The 13,962-nt window shown below is 47.8% G+C and overlaps 1 protein-coding gene and 1 pseudogene across 3 annotated transcripts in view; one reads left to right on the top strand and one right to left on the bottom strand.

The window, feature by feature from the left end:
* LOC126284061 (autism susceptibility gene 2 protein) overlaps window positions 1-13,962 on the top strand; it is a 633,203-nt gene that overhangs the window by 276,906 nt on the left and 342,335 nt on the right. The gene's annotated exons all lie outside the window — the stretch shown is intronic.
* LOC126289154 (5S ribosomal RNA) lies at window positions 8,601-8,718 on the bottom strand (annotated as a pseudogene).

Here is a 13,962-nt window from a genome sequence, read left to right as displayed (position 1 = left end):
CAATGTTTACTACAAACTTTTTTCTATGTTATATGAAGAATCTATTCTTGAAGTTTTGCTGTTGAGTTTTCAAACACCCTGCATACTTCGGCCTCTGAGGAGGAAGATGATGACTGTTTGCAAATGTGTGGTGGCCGGCGACCGCATTTGACTACTGTTTAGTGCCGGATGTAGCTGTGTGGCACGCGCCTGGGCCCTGTATGTAAATAGCCCGAAGGCTATCCGCCGACTGTCTGCTGCTCCCTCCCCCCCCTCCCCTCTCGACCATAGCCCCCCCCCCCCCCTACATCTCCCCACCGACGGATTAGCATATTAGGCGTCCGCGGCGGCTACACGTGTTCCCTGCGCGGCGCCATTATGTAAACTGTGAAGCGGCCCGCATAAGCCGGCGCACGTGCCCGCGTGAATCACATACATTATGGAGGGGCGAACGCCGCCTCTTTTCATCCCAACCGGGCACACACACACCACGCACCTTTCGCTGTGATTTAGCCGCGCCCGTTTCTTGTTAACAAGCTGCCAAGCGACAGCGATCCCTAACGCGTGATTCTCCCGGTTGTGGAGAACTGAAATGAAACAGGTACCTGTCGGGAATTATCTGGCTTCGAAGTGAAAACCTCAATGCTCCAAATTAGATGCTGATAATCAAGGCTAAAGTCATCGAAACACAGTAAAAAACTATTAACTTTACCGTACATGAGTATGGAAGGGGCCGAAGAAAGGTGTGGAAACACCGCAAGAAATGTGTGGTCGACTGTAAATGCAGATGCTAGCCAAGCCTGGAAGTTGAGTATTCACCACGAACGGTACTAGCGTAGTGTCAATACGTTGCACAAGTCAGTCATGGTCAGAGCAGTGTTTTGTTTGGTAATGAGAGCGTTATGTCGGAGCTCTGGTACTTTGACGAGTCCCTCCGTCTCTTGCGCTCCCCCCCCCCCCCTCCCCCCAATACATACGCAAAATTAATGAAAGAAAAACAGTTTTTCACACAGTAGAAGTTCAGCACTCCTAACTCCATTCACAACACATTTTGCAGATACACTACTGGCCATTAAAACTGCTACATCAAGATGAAATGCAGGTGATAAACGGGTATTCATTAGACAAACATATTATACTAGAACTGACATGTGATTACATTTTCAGGCAATTTCGGTGCATAGATCCTGAGTAATGAGTACCCAGAACAACCACCTCTGGCCGTAATAACGGCGTTGATACGCCTGGGCATTGAGTCAGAGCTTGGATGGCGTATACAGATACAGCTGCCCATGCAGCATCAACACGATACCACAGTTCAGCAAGACTAGACTGGCGTATTGTGACGAGCCAGTTGCTCGCCCACCATTGACCAGACGTTTTCAATTGCAGAGAGATCTGGAGACTGTGCTGTCCAGGACAACAGCCGAACATTTTCTCTATCTAGGACCTGCAACATGCGGTCGTGCATTATCCTGCTGAAATGTAGGGTTTCGCAGGGATCGAATGAAGGGTAGAGCCACGTGTCGTAACACATCTGAAATGTAACGTCCACTGTTGAAAGTGCCGTCAGTGCGAACAATAGGGGACCGAGACGTGTAACCGATGTCACCCCATACCATCACGTCGAATGATACGCCAGTATGGCGATGACGAATACAAGCTTCCAATGTGCGTTCACCCCGATGTCGCCAAACACGGATGCGACCATCATGATGCTGTAAACAGAACTTGAATTCATCCGAAAAAATGACATTTTGCCATTCGTGCACCCAGGTTCGTCGTTGAGGACACCGTCCCAGGCGCTCCTGCCTGTGATGCAGCGTCAAGGGTAACAGCAGTCATCTTCTCCGAGCTGATAGTCCTTGCTGCTGCATACGTCGTCGAACTGTTCGTACAGATGGTTGTTGTCTTGCAAACTTCCCCGTTTGTTGACTCAGGGATCGAGACGTGGCTGCACGATCCGATACAGCCATGCGGATAAGATGTCTGTCATCTCGAATGCTAGTGATACGATGCTGTTGGGATCCAGCACGGCGTTCCCCATTACCGTACTGAAGCCACCGATTCCATATTCTGCTAACAGTCATTCCATCTCCACCAACGCGAGCAGCAATGTCGCGATACGATAAACCGCAATAGCGATAGGCTACAATCCGACCTTTATCAAAGTCTGAAACGGGATGGTACGCATTTCTCCTCCTTACACGAGGCATCACAACAACGTTTCACCAGGCAACGCCGGTCAACTGCTGTTTGTGTATGAGAAATCGGTTGGAAACTTTCCTCGTGTCAGCACGTTGTAGGTGTCGCCATCGGCGCCAACCTTGTGTAAATGCTATGAAAAGGTAATCATTTGCATATCACAGCATCTTCTTCCTGTCGGTTAAATTTCGCGTCTGCAGCACGTCATCTTCGTGGTGTAGCAATTTTAATGGCCAGTAGTGTAGTATCCACAAATAAGACCGAATGCATCTGCAGAATATTATTATGACACGACATGCAGTTCAGGAGATAAGGCTTATGGACACTGAGATGTTTGAAAAACTACCTTTTCTTAAAACAGAGCACACCCAGGCTGTACTGATCCAGGGTTCGACATTGAGAGCACTTAACCGCGTGCAGCCCCACACAATGCGTAGCAGTTCGATTTTTTATTGCGGTTACTGGTTTTGTTATATTGCTTTGCATATGGCGGACGCAATTTTCGTGTGGCGGCATGTTAATGGAGCGGCGTGTTCAGAGACAGCCAACTAAAGTACGATGGAGTGAAAGAAATTGGTTCGCCCCAGAGGGCAATAGAGCGAGAAAGAACTAGGCTACAGCAAAGTGCCCTCGGCCGCCGGCTCGCACCCGCACCCCCGCCCGCCGATGCAATTAGGGCGTCGCGCCAAGAGGGCCCTTCCGGAAGGGTAAGGGCGCGGCAGACGCGTGCGCGCCACCGAGGGCCCTCGGGGTAGCTTAGGCCGCCGAGCGCTGATTCACCGCTGCCGCAGTCATTAGCGAATTCCCCCGCGTACGTCTTCCATTAGCCGGCAGGAGAGGTTCAATTTCCTTTACTGCTCATGGAAGGCGAGGACACGTGTTCGAATTCCTGGTCCGGCCAACAGTTGCACTACGGTTTTGTTCAAACAGGACCCAGTTTCATTAATTTTCATGTTGTGAAATACAAATTTGGGTGCGAATAAATTGCAAACTCTTCAAAAGACGATGATGCAAAAGTTCTAATCAACATTTTCAGATCGCTGCGTAAACAACTAAGTCGTCGTGTACTCAAGGAACCAATTAGCGTCAGTTGTGAGTAAGGCGACATGGCGAGAAGGAAGTCCCGAGTTCTTACTTTCTAACCGCAGTGATATCCTGATACTGCGCAATTGGGTTGGATCAAATGGCTCTCAGCACTATGGGACGTGACATCTGAGGTTATGAGTCCCCTAGAACTTAGAACTACTTAAACCTAACTAACCTACAGTGTGTTAACTGTATGACGGCATTGCTGTGAGGGGAATGCGGGGAGAGGAGGAAGCAAGCATTGACTGGCGAGGGAGAGGAGCCTGGGGGGGGGGGGGGTGGGAGACAAGGGAGGCCCACCAGTTGCAGTGCTCGCACTGCAAATTGCGCGTCATGCTTACACGAAAGCAGATGAAAGGCTTGTTAGTAAAACTCGCTTTAAATGTTGTTCGCAAACGAAAGTGAAATCGTCATGTACATTAAAATAAATGTATGTATGTATGTATGTTTGTCTACGATGAGCTCACAAACGATTTGGAAATGTACTGTAATATGAATGTGTTTCGAAATAATACAGTAACCAGTGGTGTTTCCATACCAATACAGTAGCACAAAAAAATGAAATATAAGGTATTTCGGACGAAATAGGGTGCTCCTTCAAAGTGATCGCGAACAAAATATCTGAAATGGAAACTCACCTTTTCTTGCCAGGCGTTTGTAGTTATACGCCAGGATGATTCTTGGAAAACTGTTTGAATCTTCCAACGCTACGCATGCTTTGTCCTGTGTATGTAGCAGCCCTGACTGAAGATTTGTAAATGGGGTGAAGCAATTTTTTCTGCTCCCTTTCCCTTTCACAGCATTAGTCAGACGCAGTATAATATTGCGATAATCGCTACGTAATACTGGTTTCCTCCTAACCGTGGGCCTATGGTAGGGGTTGTTGGCGACTGCAGAGATGGGCCAGCAACTGCCTCTCCACTCATTTTGATGATGTTTGGCACAACTCCACAATAGAAACACGCAGAACAGTACATCGCGAAACAATAACGAAGCAGACGACAATGGCTACCTTGTACAACACAGCCAGCTACGTAATGTTGGCAGCAGTCGAAACTGCGTGCCTACCGAAGCCTCCCGACGTTTACCCACTTCTACCGATTCAGGACTAGGGAGAAGTCTGCCATCTAAAAGTTTACACACTGTAAGGACATCACGCACATCCATTCTCGAGTCAGGATTCGAACCTGCGACCGTAGCGGTGGCGCGGTTCCAGACTGCGGCGCCTATAACCGTCTGGCCACCCCGGCCGGCGCGCAATTGGGCCTTTATAAAAGACTCAGTTTACTTTCCATGTCTGTCAACAACTTACGTTCCGACTCTGGCCAACCTGCGTAACAGTATCCATCATTAGTTACCTGGGAACACAGTGTTTGCCGTGCAGAGGTTACAGTACCTGGACGCTGGCGGCTCGCTGAGCGAGTGCAGTTAGGCGTGGGCGGAAGCTGGCCGCGCCGACTGGCAGGCCCGGTGCATAAATCACGGCTGAGGCGAGGCGCCGGGTTAATTGCCGGCCTCGCGGCTGCCGCTGTCCGCTCAGCTACCGCCACGCCTCGGCCCAGATAGGCATCTGCCGTGCCGCGCCGCGTCTCTCGAGGTCGCTCTTGCCCCTCTCGCGAAATTCAGATTTGAATTTAATTTCTGTACAGTTTCGAGTAACAGTAAGGCCGGCGGCGAACCGAGCGACGTGGCGCTGCAGTTGGCACACCGGCTCGCCTTGGGAAGGACGACGGTTCAACCTCGCGTCCTGTCGTCTTGCGTGGTTTCCCTAAACCGCTTCGGGCAAATGCCGGGATGGTTCCCGTGAAAGGACACTGCCGATTTCCCTCCGGTGGGACCGATGAGCCCACTTCTTGGTCCCCTCCCCCAGATCGGCCAACCAACCAACAGACGGCGACCAGCAGCTACGTATTCCCGGGGTGAAAGCTGTCGCGTCAATTAAGCCTCACGGCTTTCCGTTCTACACTTAGGCTAGAATGCAATACATAGTTACATAAGTCTTTTTGAAACCGTTTTTGTTGTGAAATCTCCCCAAAAAATAGACTTAGCTTGTACTTGCGAATCCTCTTTTATTGTGGAATTAAGGTACAACCGGTTTCACGATAATCAATCGCATCTTCAGGATCAATCTACAACAACACGCATACAAATTATAGGCCGTTGAGTAAAAAACAAAATTACTCATTTGGCTGGATTACATTAAGCCACTAAATGGTATCTCCCAGGTTGTGTAAGGCACATATCCTGGCATCATCAAATACAATAGTTATTGGAAAATCTATCGATAAACCTAGATAATTAAGGATCGTCACTGAAGGACGTACTAGTTTAGACCTAAACAACAGGGCGGATAAGCGGAAGAACACTGAACTGTGGCATCAGAATCCTGTAGATATAATATGGTAGCAACTTACCGGTGGAATCCCTAATGGTACTTACAAAAAAAGCTATCTCTGCTGCGAAGAAGAAATGATAACTGCATGTGCAGACACTGTGGCTACTCAGTCATAGTGAAAATTTCCACTATCGTTCCTGCCGCACTAGTGGCTGTATATGCCGTTAGAGGGAATGAGAGTTATATAATTCATTAGTACTTCCTTTCTTTTCCAAAGGTTGGCAATGATTTTGCAAATGAAATTGGAAACTGAAGATAAACTATGCCATAACAACTGACATTGCTTGTCATTAGTAACATTACTAACACTTTACTCAGCGAAACAGTTCTATGCCGAGTGCTATTTTCTTAATTTTTTTATTTATTTTTTGTAAGTCCCACTAATTTTGTACGAAAAATAAAAAAGTATGCACTGAGAAATTTTCCGCTGTCTTACATATTGATATTCTATTGTTAAATCTGCGAACATCCATGCCATTTGATGATGCCAGGATATTCCCCTTAGAACGTTGGGCGATTGTATTGATTCAATGGCTTAGTGTCAATCAGACTTTTGTACCTCCTTCATAGTAGGCAAAAGCAGTTTTTTCTCCTAATGGCTTCTAATTCGTTTGGATGTTGTGGATTTAACCCGAAAATGCGATTTATTATCGTGAAAGCGGTTGTACTTTAATCCTGCAGTAATCGCGGAGTAGCAGCTACGAGCGGACTCAACAGTTTTTTAGATGATGTTACTAAATTTTTAAAAATTTTCTCAGGTATGCGTAGATTAAGATGTGGTTGCCCACATAAACTTCCAGAATCCAATACCCTTCGTTACAGACGGTAGCACAGGCAACTATAGTAGATGGTTTGAAGAATGGAAAAATGAATACTGGCTATTCTGCGTCGCCTCTTGCGAAAAAGTAAAAGCGCCAGGGAAATGTATCTAGTAAAGGAAAAGAGAACAGGCGAAAAACAGCTGTTATTGAACTACTTTTGTATTCAACAGTAATTACTAGCATGGTAACTAGTCTGACTGGATGATTTAAAGCCGTAGCATTCTCTTAATTCTGTGTAATTTGAAATGATAACAAATGAGCGTTTCCAATGTTCGCGGAGAAAAAAAACTTCATTACATACAGCTAGCTGCACTTTTTAATAACGTACTGTTCAGCTTCCCCCCCCCCCCCCCCCCCCCTCTCTCTCTCACACACATACACACACACACGAGGGCGCGTTGAGTAGAAATTCTTTTTACAGGAGTTAATGAGAGAATGAGTAACAGCGCAAGCGTGTCTAAATCTCTTCAGAATTTTTTGAGGGATAATTCTGTTTTAAAACACTTGATTTTGTGCCACTGGGAGCCCATTAATAGTTTGACTAAGTGTCAATAATTGTCTATGATCGCCACACTTACGCGTGGCACGTTCTGTAGACACAAAGACCCCATGCTAAAATGCACATATTTAGGAAAAGAAATCCACCAATATACAACTACACTGCTAGAAGCATTATCTGCAGTAAAATATCAAGTAGTAACCATCCAGACCGACTATAGGTGGAATGACCACATAAAACAAATGCTGGGAAAGACAGATGCCAGACAGATTCACAGAAGAATCTTAAGCTAGTGTAAGTCATCCACCCGCGAACAGACCAGAATTGGCAGTCGCTTGTAGAAGAGTACCAAGGACTTAAATTTAACTTCCATGGCGTCTCACTGCAGTCTGCAGGGCCAAAGAAGGCCCCCATGCGATACTTCCTCCCACATACATCTTGTGAAATGACCAAGACGAGAAAATTAGAGGTATTGAAGCTAATAACCGACTTACCGACAATCGTTCTTCCCACACGCGCGCCTTTGGCGAGTGGGACAGAGAAGGAGGGATCAGTTAGTGGCCCCCGTCACACACCATTAGGTGGATTTCGGAGTATCATTTGAATATAGATGAATTATGTTTCATTTGCAGTACCTGTACGTTGCTCATTACATTTTGTTGTTGTTGTGAAACTGACCTGTTAGCAAGGTGATACGTAGTTATTTGACTGTGGGTGAGAAAGAGATAAGGGAGCGAGTGAAGCGAAAAGAGCTAAATGAAAGCCGGGCCATGGAAACCATTTACGGTCGCCGATTTTATTCATCCGACCCCGCGCCACGCGCTTAGTTCAGTCCTAGCGCGCCCTCATTTACGTAATTGGGTTAATTTAACAGGCGTATTAATGCTTCCGATTAAATTCCGCGCCCCCGTGCGGGTGGCCCGGGGCAGAATTGTTACCCTCGCTAGGGTACGCCCTCGACATAGCTTCCCGGCGCGGCCTGTGTAATTGCATCGCCGCGCGACCGTGATGCGAGTAAATAGCGACTAATTCCTCGCCGGCGGCCGCGGTCGGATCACGGCTCGTGGGCGCCCACTGCGGCGTGCCAAATGCCGATGCGGTGCGGGCCGCTGCTTCCTGATTGAGAGTTGGCCGGCGCCAGCGTTTCCAAGAAACCAGCGTGAGTCATCGCAAGCGTAACGTAACCTGCGTGTGGGGAGGGGGACTGTCAGTCGAGAGAAGGCGCGCAGGCAGGCCACAGTACTCTGTTCGCCAAGTTTTAAATCAATCGTCAACGTCTCCTTACCATATGGAGGCACGAACTGTACACTATATCTCCCGGAGAATTTTTCCTCTTTTTCTTAACCAAAAATGTACATAGACAGATGAAACCTCCTTCAGATAACTTGTATGCGATAGATATAAATATCATCTTTAGTGGAGGATGCGGATAGGAGGGGCTTAGGCTCAGCACACCGCTCTCCCGGTCGTTAAGATGGTATTCTTGAACGAAGCCGCTACTAATCGGGACCGATGACCGTAGCAGTCTGGTCACTTTCATCCTACAAACCAGCCGCTACTAATCGGTCGAGTAACTCCTTAATTGGCATCACGAGTCTGAGTGCACCCCGAAAAATGGCAACAGCACGTGGCGGCCTGGATGGTGACCCATCCAAGAGCCGACCACGCCCGACAGCGCTTAACTTCGGTGATCTCACGGGAACCGGTGTATCCACTGCGGCAAGGCCGTTGCCTAACTCGGGACAAACAAGGAGAAAAAAACAGAATATCAAAATCATAGCAGCCTGAAGATTGTGCTTTAGATGTAATGCTACCAGCGCGAACAAGTGATAGCGTCATGTGAGAAAAGAAAATAAACCCGTCGGAGATAGCCATAAATAATAAAGATGTGTGAGTGACAACAAAACTGCAGAATACTGTCTTGCATTAGGTGGAATCCCTGAAAAGTTAAGAGTTCACATGGAGACTTGCCAACAACCGTTCTTGCAATGGACCATTTGCGTCAGTAACAGAGAAACGGGGTAATTGACAGTGGGTCCAAATGAACCCCCCTCCTCCACATGCCACGCACCTCAGTAAGGTCTGCAGAGTGTAGATATTCTCATTTGTTCGCTTTCAATCTTATTTCAGTCAACATGTCACATTTATTTCTTTTAATATTAAAATTTTTTCCGTGGTTGTCACGTATTCCCCATCTCTGATCTTTGGGCTTTATTTTCGGATAATTTGTAGTGTCGGTTTGTTTGCCACGAATACAAATTCTGCGTTGCCGGGCCGTACGGGTAATCGGTGCCGCCTTTCTTACAGCTGCTAGGGCTCTGGGCTCGTGTAACTCTGTGATGCGTTCCTCTCTCACTTCAACTTCCGACGCTTTAAAGTGCCTGGTGTTAAAACACGTGAGACGATCCGAACGGCTACAGACTTGTCGCGTTGGCGTCCGGGACTGAAGATGTCGGCGGAATTGCCGGCAGCGGAGGTATTTGCGGCGCAGACGGCTGGGATGTCGCCTGGCGGATCAGCCGCGCCTCGCTGTCAGCCGGAGTGATTTATCGGGCCGTCGCGTCGCCTGCCGCTCCTCCTAGGCCGGCGCCAAACTGCGGCTCCCGTCTCACCCGAGGACGAGCTGCCACTTTACACGGCATCCACCCCCAACACCTCAGCTCTGCTACTGTTGACTGTGAATAACAGTCTCTCGGAGTACATGCCGCGTCAATTCAGGATAAAACTCCAAGCTTTCGACCTCTACCTCCATGGTCGTCGTCAGGGCTAAAACTGATTGTCGTAAACTGGCGAGGCTCCCACTTTTATATGCAAAGGACAGCTTCTGATTGGCTGGAATACGTCATAGCAACAGCGATATGGCGCGTAGTGAAGTGGTGCCCTCTACTTCCATAGACGTAGTTTCTATCCCATGTTTCTTGCAGCGCCATCCCTTGAATCGGGACGTAAAGTGCGGGAAGTTTTCCTCTGCGATTTTTCTTTATCCAGTGCAGGACTCGCCCATCGTCTTGCAAGACAATGCTTGGCCGCATATGGCGCAAGTTGTGACATGCACTCGATCAATAGGACTGATAAGTGCTGTGCCATCCACCGAACTCGCGGGACCTAATCCCTCGTGGCTTCAACTTGACTCCTAAATTGAGAGAAGCACTTTATGGCATTCTACTGGAATTATCATTACAATTTTGCTGCGTCCCCGCGTATGTTCATACGGTTCATGATTTTCTCTTTGATAGACACCTTGTGTAAAGATGGCAGGTAGGGTACATCCGTTTTTACGAGAGTTGCCCAGAAATTAATGCACTGCATTTTTTTCCTCAAGCGAAAACAATGCTACAAGTGTGGAATGGTGCATATGCAATATTTGAAGTCTCATGAGCGAGCGCGTCAGTTTCCGTCACTTCCGACAGATAGCGTAGCTGCAGGACCGTTTCAAAATAGCATCTGCAGGTGATATAAGTTGCAAGCAACGTGCCATCATTGAATTTCTCAGTGCAAAGAAAGAAATTGTGCGGCATATTCACAAACGCTTGTGCAAAATCTATGGAGCATCTGCTGTCGACAGAAGTAGTTAGTCGTTGGGCATGGAGGGCGAAATCATCAGAAGGCGAAGCCCCACGATTTGCAGCGGTCGGGGAGACTAACCACTACAGTAAAATCTGACGCGCTGCGACGAGCTGTTAAAGTTAATATCGTTAGATTCGATGCATGGGCTATTACTCTGGTTTCTTCAAATAGAAGCTGGCCATGTTCAGCCCCCGCTGATTTTTCCACATACCTGTATTTCAGGTGGCGCTCGTGCTCGACGCAGCGGTCGCCAATGGTTCTTACCGACTGGCCCACGTAACTCTTGCCGCAGTCGCAAGGAATACTATAAATTCCCGGCATTTCTTTGACTGAACATTTCCTTAATTTTCCTAGGTGGTCAGAAAACTGGTTTTATTCCTTGCCTCTTTAGGACTCTGCCTATCCTGCTTGTTGTCGCGGTGGTTCTTGTCGGAAATAGTCCTGGCTCTGTATACTAAAAGTATTCATCATAGCTCACTTCTGAGACGGATGATGGAAGCTGTGGCTATGCAGATGTAAGACTGTATGCGTTGGCTTTCTGTACACAGAATGGCCCAGTCGTCCATCCGGTTTTCGCTGCACCAACACAGCTAAAAAAGGTAACTTCCCTTCCTTCTCTACCTCCATTGTAAATTTTATGTTAGGATGTACACCATTCAAATATTCGACGACCTGCTGCAGCGTGTCACTGTCATGTGGCCAGATTAAAAAGGTGTCGTCGACGTATCTGTAGAAGCATGATGGGCGGAGGTGAGCACTGCTCAACGCTCGGTCTTCAAAATCCTCCATGAAAAAATTCGCTGTCGTTGGTGATAATGGCGAACCCACGGATGTTCCATCTGTCATTTCATAATAATTTCCACTGTATAAAAAGTAATTGGTCGTCAAGGTGTGCCGGAACAACTTCAGAATTTCTGAGACGTTTATTCAAGAGATACGTCGCGAAAGATTTCGTAGCCACTGTTGACTGTGGTCTGCAGTCCTGTACTGCTCCCAATGATAGTCTATGCTGTCCAAGCCTTCTTGTCTCTGCATTACCTCCTCACATCTGTCCTATTACTGCAGCCTACACCCCACTTGAATCTGCTTTCTGCAGTTAACACTTACCTCCGCTACAATTTCTACTTCCCCGTCGCGGATGCACGCTCACATGTACACTCTTCCATACACCAGTCTTCTGACGGGTTTGATGGGGCACGCCACCAATTCCTCTCCTTCGCGAACGTCTTCGTTTCAGAGTAGCACTTGTACCCTGTCCTCACTTACTAGCTGCATGTACTCCAGTATCTGCCTTTCCCTAGTGTTCTTATCCTCTACTGTACCATGGAGATCATCCACTGATCCTACTATCCTCTCTTTCTTCCTGTCAGTGTTTTCTACCGTTCCTTTCCTCTCTAATTCTGCGCAGAACCTCTACATTCCTTACTTTACCAGTCCACCTAATTTTCCACATTCTTTCTAGCAGCCGGCCGGTGTAGCCGAGCGGTTCTAGGCGCTTCAGTCTGGAACCGCGGGATCGCTAAGGTCGCAGGTTCGAATCCTGCCTCGGGCTTGGATGCGTGTGATGTCCTTAGCTTTTTAGGTTTCAGTAGTTCTGAGTTCTAGGGGGCTGATGACCTCAGATGTTACGTCCCATAGTGCTCAGAGATATTTGAACCATTTTCTTCCTTCCTAGCACCACATCTCAAACGCTAGGATTCCCTTCTGTTCCAAACGACCATGCTCAGAAATTTGTTACTCAAATTAAGGTCTGTGTTTGATACTAGTAGATTTCTCTTGACCAGGAACTCTTTTTTCCAGCTAGTGCCAGTCCGCTTATTACGTCCCCCTTGCTCCGTCTGTCAGAGGTTATTTTGCTGTCTAGGTTGAAGAATTATTCATTACTTTAGTCTTTTACTCTCAGTCCATATTCTGTACTCAGTAGACTGTTCATTCAGTTAAGCAGATCCTGTAAATCATCTTGTTTTCACTTTTCATACACCTGTGGACCTTAAAACTGATATTCTTTCACTCTCAATTTTAATCCCACTTTTATTTCCGTTTATGCCCGCTCCCGGTGGTGGTTGGCGCGACAGACTGTCAATCCTAAGGGCCCGCGCTCGATTCCCGGCTGGGTAGAAGATTTTCCCGCACAGGAACTGAGTGGTGTGTTGTCCTAATCATCATCATTCCATCCCCCATCGAGACGCGCAAGTCGCCGAAGTGGCGTCAAATCGAAAGACTTGCACCAGGCGAGCGGTCTACCCGACGGGAGGCCCATGTCAAACGCCCTTTTTTTTTTTTACTTCCGTTTATGCTACTTCGATGTATAGATTGAACAGTAGGGGCAAAGGATGCATCCTTGTGCTTCACCCTTCCTAATTCGAGCACATCGTTCTTGGTCTTCCGATCTTACCGTTGCCTCGTGGTTCTTGCACATATTTTATATCACCCATCTTTCCTTGTAGCTTACTTCCATTTTTCTCAGAATTTCGAGCACCTTCCACCATTTCACTCTATCCAATGGTTTTTCCTCCTACGTATATCTCGCAAAAGGACAGTAAAGATAACACAATCGAGCCCACACATAAGGTTCCAGGTAGCGTTTCCACTAGACTGCCGCCTAAAAAGCGTTAAGATGTTCGAGAAAAAATAGAGCGTCTGCAAACAGTGTTGGAAGGAAGCTGCGACTGAAATATAGACGACAAAATTGGTTGCCCAGTTGCTGTTGTTTGAATTTAACCTTAGCGAAAAAAAAAGGCTCTGAACACTATGGGACTTAACACCTGAGGTCATCAGTCCCCTAGAACTTAGAACTACTTAAACCTAACCAAACCTAAGGACATCACACACATCCATGCCCGAGGCAGGATTCGAACCTGCGACAGTAGCAGTCTCGCGGTTCCAGACTGAAGCGCTTAGAACCCCTAGGTCACCGCGGCTGGCTAACCAACTCAGATCGGTTTGTTAGACAAAAGTTGACAACAGAACTAAGTTAGTTCCCTGGTAAATAAATTTTGTTTTTAATTTCTTTGCGTGATTTGCCACTTCATGTATCGGTTGCATGACATTGGTGTGTGTGTGTGTGTGTGTGTGTGTGTGTGTGTGTGTGTGTGTGTGTGTGTGTGTGTGTAGCAGTTAGGCACTGTGGTATGTAGGCGGTGGGGAGAGACGCGCAGACTTGCTTTCAGAAGAACCGCTCGCCGCCCCCAGATGGCGGGGCTGGCCAGCCGGTAGCGGCACTGTGGCAGAAGGCGTGGGGCCGCAGCGCGCGGCTCGATTCGCCGGCTCAGGCCGCGCCGTAATCCGCGCTGAGCTGCCGGCTTAGCGGCTTGCTGAGCAGAACAGCCCTTAATGAGAACACGGCCGGCCCGGATCTGCTGCGCCCCCACGCTGCCGCCGGGCACATCCTAACGCGTCGTCAGCGGTTA

The sequence above is a fragment of the Schistocerca gregaria genome, chromosome 1 (assembly GCF_023897955.1).
Source record: "Schistocerca gregaria isolate iqSchGreg1 chromosome 1, iqSchGreg1.2, whole genome shotgun sequence".
In the NCBI taxonomy this organism is placed as follows: Eukaryota; Metazoa; Arthropoda; class Insecta; order Orthoptera; family Acrididae; genus Schistocerca; species Schistocerca gregaria.
Note: the sequence above shows the minus strand (reverse complement) of the source record. Positions and strands in the feature narration are given on the sequence as shown.